The sequence below is a fragment of the Geotrypetes seraphini genome, chromosome 15 (assembly GCF_902459505.1).
Source record: "Geotrypetes seraphini chromosome 15, aGeoSer1.1, whole genome shotgun sequence".
Lineage (NCBI taxonomy): Eukaryota > Metazoa > Chordata > Amphibia > Gymnophiona > Dermophiidae > Geotrypetes > Geotrypetes seraphini.
The window spans coordinates 24,766,874-24,775,250 of NC_047098.1; positions in this window are offsets into that span (position 1 = coordinate 24,766,874).

The following is an 8,377-nucleotide window of genomic DNA, read 5'->3' on the forward strand; positions in this document are numbered from 1 at the left end:
GATTGCTGATCTTGCAATTAAATCAAAATCAGGAAGATTATAAAAGTTATAATAATCAGTGCTGTGTCTTCCTTAAAAAAGAACCTGAAAGTACTTTACCTTGAGCTACTATTGAAACAATATACTGGGTATGTGTGTATATAATATATATACAGTATATAACAAACATAAAAAGGAGGAAAGGGGGTAATTGAATAACTAGAAAAATAATCAAACTCCCTTAATGTCTAACTGGACACCAACACAATTTTCAAGCGAAAGAAAAAGCCTCAGTATCAGTGGTGAGGGGAAGACACTCTACCAACCACATATCATAGGCATAAAAGCTTTCACCACAAGAAAATTGTATATCTAAATCACACAAGAGAATAGTGTATTTGAATTTTCAAAAGGCATTTGACAAAGTACCTCATGAAGACTTCTGAGGAAATTAGAAAGCCATGGGAGAGGAGGTAATATCCTTTTATGGATTAAGAACTGGTTGAAAGACAGCAAACTGAAAGAAGGTTTAAATGGTCAATATTCTCAATGGACAAGGGTAAATAATAGGCCAGAGCACACTACAGGGGTTCAAGGAGGGTCTAGATAGGTTCCTAAAGGATAAGGGGATTGAGGGGTACAGAGAGAAGTAGAGGTAGGTTATAGAAATAGTCAGGAACCACTTCACAGGTCATGGAACACCTGATGGGCCGCCGCAGGAGCGGACCACTGGGCACGATGGACCTCTGGTCTGACCCAGTGGAGGCAACTTCTTATGTTCTTATAATAATGATGCCCAGGGGTCTGTGTTTGGACCACTGAATTTTAACATATTTATCAATGATCTAGAGAAGGGAATAACGAGTGAGAATTAAATTTGTTGACGACACAAAGTTGTTAAATTGCAAGAGGATTGTGAAAAATTGCAAGATGACTTTGTGAGACTGGGCGTCAAAATGGCAGATGACATTTAATGTGAGCAAGTGCAAAGTGATGCACGTGGGAAAGAGGACCACTTAAAATCGCCGATGAGTGGACCACTTCAATTACCGATATATGTGGCTAAATGCCAAATTTGGTGTCACTAATCTAGGCAGTGCTGCTGAATATTGACTCTGACCTGCCCCCAAAAAAGTCAGGGGTGGGCCAGTGTTGGGGAGGAGCCAGGGCTTATGCTGGCTCCAAAAATATTCAGCCTGATTAGTGGGGTGAATTTAGAACATCTCAAAAGCTGTTCTAAATTGGAACGCTCCCCTCAAGTAGCTCTACTTTCTTTGAGACATCAGTTCCAAAATTCAAGGCTGCCTAGCAGGCTTTTGAAAACTGAACTTGTTGCTGGCTTCAGTGGAATTCACGGTGTGAATTATTCTTCCCCTTCCCTTCATCTTTCTTTTGATATAATTTCACTGTATTTTGCTTTGATATGCTATGGATTGTGGAACATCAAGACTAGAAATAAACATAACAAACACTTTCCTACGTGTTGGTGCCATAGTCAGCTTTTTTTCCTTTCATGCGTTTCATACTTGGGAATCAATTATTCCCTATCAGTTGTATAAAAGCTTTTTCCTTTCTCAGGAGGATTAAGGTTTTGAGATCTCATTGTATTTATTTAAAATTAAGGTGGGAATCTATAAGTATATTCACTCATTTATTCAATTAAACAATCAGAAACAGCATCTCCTAACATTGTTTGGTGATTACACAGACCACACTGCCCCCTGTTGTTTATTATAAGAGTCGACAAACAAGGTATACAGAGTAAGCCTTAGGTCAGGGGTAGGCAATTCTGGTCCTCGAGAGCCGGAGCCAGATCAGGTTTTCAGGATATCCACAATAAATATGCATGAGATAGATTTGCATCTCAAGGAGGCAGTGCATGCAGATCCATCTCATACATATTCATGGTTGATATCCTGAAAACCTGACCTGGCTCCGGCTCTCAAGAACCGGAATTGCCTCCCCGTGCCCTAGGTAGAAAGCAGAGAAGCTCAAGAAGGGAAGTCCTGTGATTTAAATCAGAGGCAGTAGAACACTTGTGTGGAGGGACCCCACAAAACAGTCTCTCTAGTTATGGATGAGGGGTTCACCCCTTTTATTACCTATAATTTTAATGATGATCCCAAACCACTTTGGCCACTACTACTTATTTTGAATACACTATTAAATGTAGCGTACTGTATAGATTTGTAAGAGGCAAACCCTGCTGTATAGAGTTCACAATATCTAGCCAAAATCCATAATAAAACAAACAAACCGGTATTTAGGGCTGGCAACTGAAAAAGAAAGTGGCGTAGGTAAGTTACCCTACTAGTTCATTGCCTATTGCCGATAGTTTGGCATCTTTATCAGCACTAACTTAATTACATAATTATAAAATATTTAGAAAAAAAAAGTCTAGTTAATATTTAAATATTAACTGAAACTAAGATCACACTCACTGCATTAGCAACAGTGGGGTCTGTCCTATGGCCTTAGTTTTTCACTGCATCGTTATGTTAATCAACTTTTCTATTCTGCCTTTACATATTTCTGTCGGATTACATTACAAGAGGTTGGGTCAGTTACCCAGGAAGTTACAATGGATAGTTTGACACAGGCATTCAATAGAGTTGTTAGTACAAGTAGATCACTACAATTATTAATACAGTTAGGTCATAGTTACAAATTCACATGGGTCATTATTGGTTCATCGTTATGTCCCAGGAGTTGCATTAGACAGTTTAGAAATGGGCTTTTACAATTATTATTTCCATCTTAATGAAAGGGCTCAGACAGCTAGAACATGTAGAAATAATCTACTACCTACAGCTTTGTTGTTTATCCTTAAGCCAGACCTGTAAAAAAAAGTATATTTTACAAGCTTTCAAGAACTATCCTCTGATAAAAAAAAAAAAAAGTACCTTTGACAAGCTTTTAGCCATTATCTGAGTTCAATCAAAACGTACCAACTACAGCCTGGTTGTTGATCCTTATTTCCACACCATGTAGACCAGTGGTCTCAAACTCAAATCCTTTGCAGGGCCACATTTTGGATTTGTAGGTACTTGGAGGACCTCAAAAAAAATAGTGAATGTCTTATTACTGAAATGACAATTTTGCATGAGGTAAAACTCTATAGTTTATAAATCTCTCCTTTTGGTTAAGTCTTAACAATAATATTGTAATTTATAGCTAAAGAGACATATGATCGGAAATTGTTTTATTTTACTTTTGTGATTATGATAAACATACCGTAGGCCTAAAAATAGTACCTGGCGGGCCGCATGTAGCCCCTGGGCCACGAGTTTGAGACCACTGATGTAGACTAACATGACAACCACAATGTTCTGCTCTAGATGCAAGAACAATTGCAAATTGTGGGTCACAAAGACTCATATAGGTAACGAGTATTTGTGGCACAATTAGAAAAGCCCCATATATTTCAGATTTAAAAAAATTGTCTTTGAACATTTTACTTAAAAATATAAAAAACTTAGAAATAGTAAAAAAACAAACAAACCCCAAATGCTCATATCACAGAGACTGCTGGGGCTACCAAAGTTGACCATAGTTTACATATATTTAAATTAATATAACTAAGGGCTCCTTTTACGAAGGTGCGCTAGGGGCTTAACGCACAGAATAGCATGTGCTAAATAGCCGCATGCACTAGCCACTACCGCCTCCTTTTGAGCAGGTGGTAGATTTTTGGCTAGCGCGCGTAATCCGGTGCATGCGATAAAAACCGCTAGCACACCTTCGTAAAAGGAGCCTAAATCTTCAAAAGTGAAAGTGGATAAATATATAAATATCAATAAATAATTTGCTCAATGCCAGACCATCAGGCAACTACGTGTCTGGTTGAATGAACATAGATGTGCATTGGGCAGGCATAATACACAAGCTGTTTAGATTTTAACCATGATTTCTTTCAACTGAAGGGTTATGTATTAGACCATGTAGAACAGGATGTATGGGGAGGGAATCGGCAGTTACACCTACAACAACGAGAATAGCAAGACTTACACCCTTAATGGCGAAATCCTAACAAGAACTGAAGCAGAACGAGACTTAGGGGTGATCGTCAGTGAGAACATGAAGACTATGGAGCAAGCTTCATCCAAGGCAAGGCAAATCATAGGTTGCATACTGTGATTAGCAGACTATGCCTGCTAGGAGTATCCCTAGCACAGATTCCAGTGCAAATCCAGACACTGTCCATAATCTGCCCTATTCCCCATTTTCTGCCTCTCAGACCAAATTTTCTTCTAGGGCCTGTAGAGGGAGTAAGAGAGCAGCAGTGCTAGGTTCCCATCCCCCTCTGGATCACAAGGTGAATCACCGGAAATCCTTTCCACCTGAGGGTTGGGGGAGGGGCTGCAAGCTGTTCTCCCTGAAGACTAGGCTCCTAGAGAATCAGAAGAAAGAGGAACAGCAGCAAGGAAGGTCACAAGGCTCAGGGCTGAGAGCTCCTGATAGCAGTCAAGCTCCAGAGGACATGGAGTTTACAGAGGCTGGAGGAGAATCACCTTCCAGTCTGAGTGAGGAACCATTGGCCATGGAGATGGAAACAAGCCCTGAAGCTAGTGTTGGGCTGGCTCCCGAGAATGCTCCTATGGAGGTTTGCCTCACAAAAGCAAGTATTATTTGAGTATTGCTGAAGTTATTGCAAGTTTGTTTTGACCAGTTTTTTTCTTTGACTGAATTATTCCAACTCATGTTAAAGAGTGGATTTTCTCTATGCTGAATTAAGCAAGGACTTATTTTGAAGTTTTTTTCTGTTTGAACGCGTTCCCTTTTGAATCAAGTGTACTATGGTATGCTAAGACAGTGGGGTTAGCCCCGTGTTACGTGGTGGGATAGCGGGCCTAATTTCTGGCAATTCAAGACCACACGGTGCACACTGTCTTTCCAGCCTTCAGTCGCTGAAGAAGCCAGTATTTTTACACTGTCTTATAGCTCTGTTTTGGTGGAAAAGTTTTTCCTTTTTTTCTTTGGTAATGAACTCCACCTGGACAATGAGTTAAATGAAAACTTACCTCTGAGGAAGAGAGTTTTATTTAAGTTTGGACTCTTTTTTTTTTTTTGGTTTCTCAACCAGAGACTGTTTATTGAACATTGTGTTTAACTTGTATGGGAAGCCCGTTGGCTTTGCCATTGTAATTCTGACAAGCAAGTTACTGTGTTTTTTTTTGTTCGAACAATTAAAAACCATTCTTTATTTGGCATTGAACTTATTGTTTGGAGGCTGTCCCTTTCACTAAACACTGAAAGAACTTATCCTTGTGAGGCACGCAGCGACTCACAAGAGTTTAATTGTGGCCAGTATTCCCAGGCCCTCTGCCTGGAGTGTGCCGGCTACAATATGCAGGAGTCTCATCAGCCGTAAGCCTGAAGTCATTATGCCATTGTATAGATCCATGGTGAGGCCCCACCTGGAATACTGTGTGCAATTCTGGAGGCCGCATTACTGTAAGGATGTGCTGAGACTGGAGTCGGTCCAGAGAATGGCCACCCGGATGTTCTCGGTACTCAAGGATCTCCCGTACGAGGAACGGCTGGATAAGTTGCAGCTGTACTCACTCGAGATACGCAGAGAGAGGGGTGACATGATCGAGACATTCAAGTATCTCACGGGCCGCATCGAGGTGGAAGAAGATATCTTCTTTTTCAAGGGTCCCGCGGCAACAAGGGGGCATCCATGGAAAATCAGGGGCGGAAAACTGCATGGGGACACCAGGAAATTCTTTTTCACTGAAAGGGTGGTTGATCGCTGGAATAGTCTTTCACTTCAGGTTATTGAGGCCAGCAGCATGCCTGATTTTAAGGCCAAATGAGATAGACACGTGGGACAGAGAAAGGTAGGGGAGGGTCATTGGGGTGGGCAGACTATTTCTATGTTTCTATTGGTTTACGAGCTGGGATCAGTAACTCCGACGGGTCTAAATATGAATATAGACTGGTATTACTTCTATTAATTGGAATTGTTTTTGTTTTGAACAATTGAATTTGCCACAATTCCGGAGAACCAATCCAGCACAACCATGGCAGTGTGTGTCATCCAATGAAGATAGTCCAAACTCTCTCCTTAGTAGTGAGGTGGAGGCAAGTGATTGGCAAATTTCTGTATAAAATTTTTTGAGAAGCCGCTATGACAACAGGACGTTGGTGAGATCGTGTGAGCAAGCAATGCAGCGAGTAATTTGTACTATTTTTCTTTTCAAGACAGTTTGAGATCGTAAAGGCTGTGAGAGGTTTATATGTTTTTTTCACAGATCTGTGTGAAGAAAGTGGGTGTATACCGTGAAACGTTGGCTATTAAATGAGACACCACCACGTACTAGTTTCATAACACAGTTGTCAATGTAGCTAGAGAACATCTCAGTCCCATAGCTAAAACGAACTTAGCGGCAATTGTATGTTCTCCATGAAAGTTTTTTTTCTGCCAATGATATGGGTGGAGGAGGCTTGAGCATTTATGCCCTGCCAGAGCAAACCTGAGGCTTGTTCTTCCATTGAGATAATACTCTCAGCTGATTAAGTGGAGCAAATTATTTATTGATTTTTAAATTAATATAATCATAGCACTTCAATAATCAAATACCAAAGAAAATTAAAAAATAACTTATTTATTTAAAAAAACACATTTGTTTATATAAGCATCTTCCAAAAGTAGCTATTCAAAGGACTGGACAAGGACATTTTGCTGTAGCTTCCTCAGAGAACCCACTTGCATAGATAGTACTCTATATTATATCTGTAAAAGTCCAGTCATCTTAACATTTGATGTCGTACAAATCTGTTCTCCTTCAATAATAGTAAACACACTAGACACTCACATGTAAACTTCATTTTTCCATCTGTCAAAGGATGCAAATTTTAAAAATAAATATCATTATCGCCTTCTATCTTATCAGGCAGCACTCCCTGGGTAAAGATTTAGAAGACTTTCTAACCATGACCTCCAGTACCTATTTAGAAGACATTTAAAAACATACTTGTTTATGGAAGAATAGCTTAGTTGCTCAAATATTCAGTAAATTGTTTATCTGGGTCGTATAATTTTTAGATTTGTGCTTCTTCATATTAGTAACTTTTGCCTTAGCAAACGGATAAATAGACCTTCTCTGATAGTCTGCGTGGTCTCTATTGAATGTATGCATTTTATCCTCTCTGAATTCCAGTCTAAATGGGTCCAGACATTTTTCATTGTCTTGCATGATAATGTTCAAAACTGATGATCTTGACATTAAATTTGGTGTCTGCTTGTGCTTTGGTGGTTTCCCATTTTTTTCTTTGTTGTCTCTGCCAGTAAAATCATGAGATCAAGTGAGCACTTATTCAAGATGGCACATCACTTGCCCAATAAATCTTGGTCATCCAAATACATGCTAAGATTTTTTTTGTACTCTCAATCCTCTTGGAATCATCTTGTTCCTACAGTAATTCAGAAGTAAAAAAAAATGTCATTCATTACAAATGGTGATCTTGTTTAGTTGTATGAACTCAATCCAATGTTCCTCAAGTGTTGGATCTGGTATTGGATCATTGTCTGAACAAGTAGGTTCTTGTAGTAACTTTTGTAGATATTCATCTGTGTAACTGAGGACATCGTCCCAAGGTTGGAAAGACATCTATACTTCTTGGAATATGCCCAAAAAAGGAAGAAAAGAAGGTACCAAGCCTTGGAGTAAAACTAGAACAACAAAAAAGAGGCACAGGAGATATGGACTTTTGAGAATTTGCAAATAAAAATAAATGTTATTAGCAAATTCTCAAAAGTCCAAAACAAGTCCTTGATATGTAAAATGGATTTGGTCCTGACTAGGATCCAAGTTTCATCTTTTGCTATCACTATTAGGTAACACTGTCATTCACATTTATTTTTTGACAGGTCATTTATCTTTCACATAAGCCTCTGCCTTTTATAAGTTTATTAGGATTTTATATACCGCCTATCAAGGTTATCTAAGCGGTTTTTACAATCAGGTACTCAAGCATTTTCCCTATCTGTCCCGGTGGGCTCACAATCTATCTAATGTACCTGGGGCTATGGAGGATTAAGTGACTTGCCCAAGGTCACAAGGAGCAGCGCGGGGTTTGAACCCACAACCCCAGGGTGTTGAGGCTGTAGATCCAACCACTGCGCCACACACTCCTTATCTAGGTTATATAACGGTGTTCTTTCACTCAGCAAATAATGTATAAAAATGTGAGTTTGATCACCACCACTCAATTATTGCCCAATCTTTTAGTAAATGTAGTTTTATTTATGTATTTCACATGTGGTATAATTTAGACCCACTTCTATGGTGTTTGCTTTCTAAATGAGGTCTTAGTTTTAGATCACATTTGAAATGTCATGTTTTCTTGTATTTATGCTTTTTGCATTTCATATTGATTTTATCTTGATCAC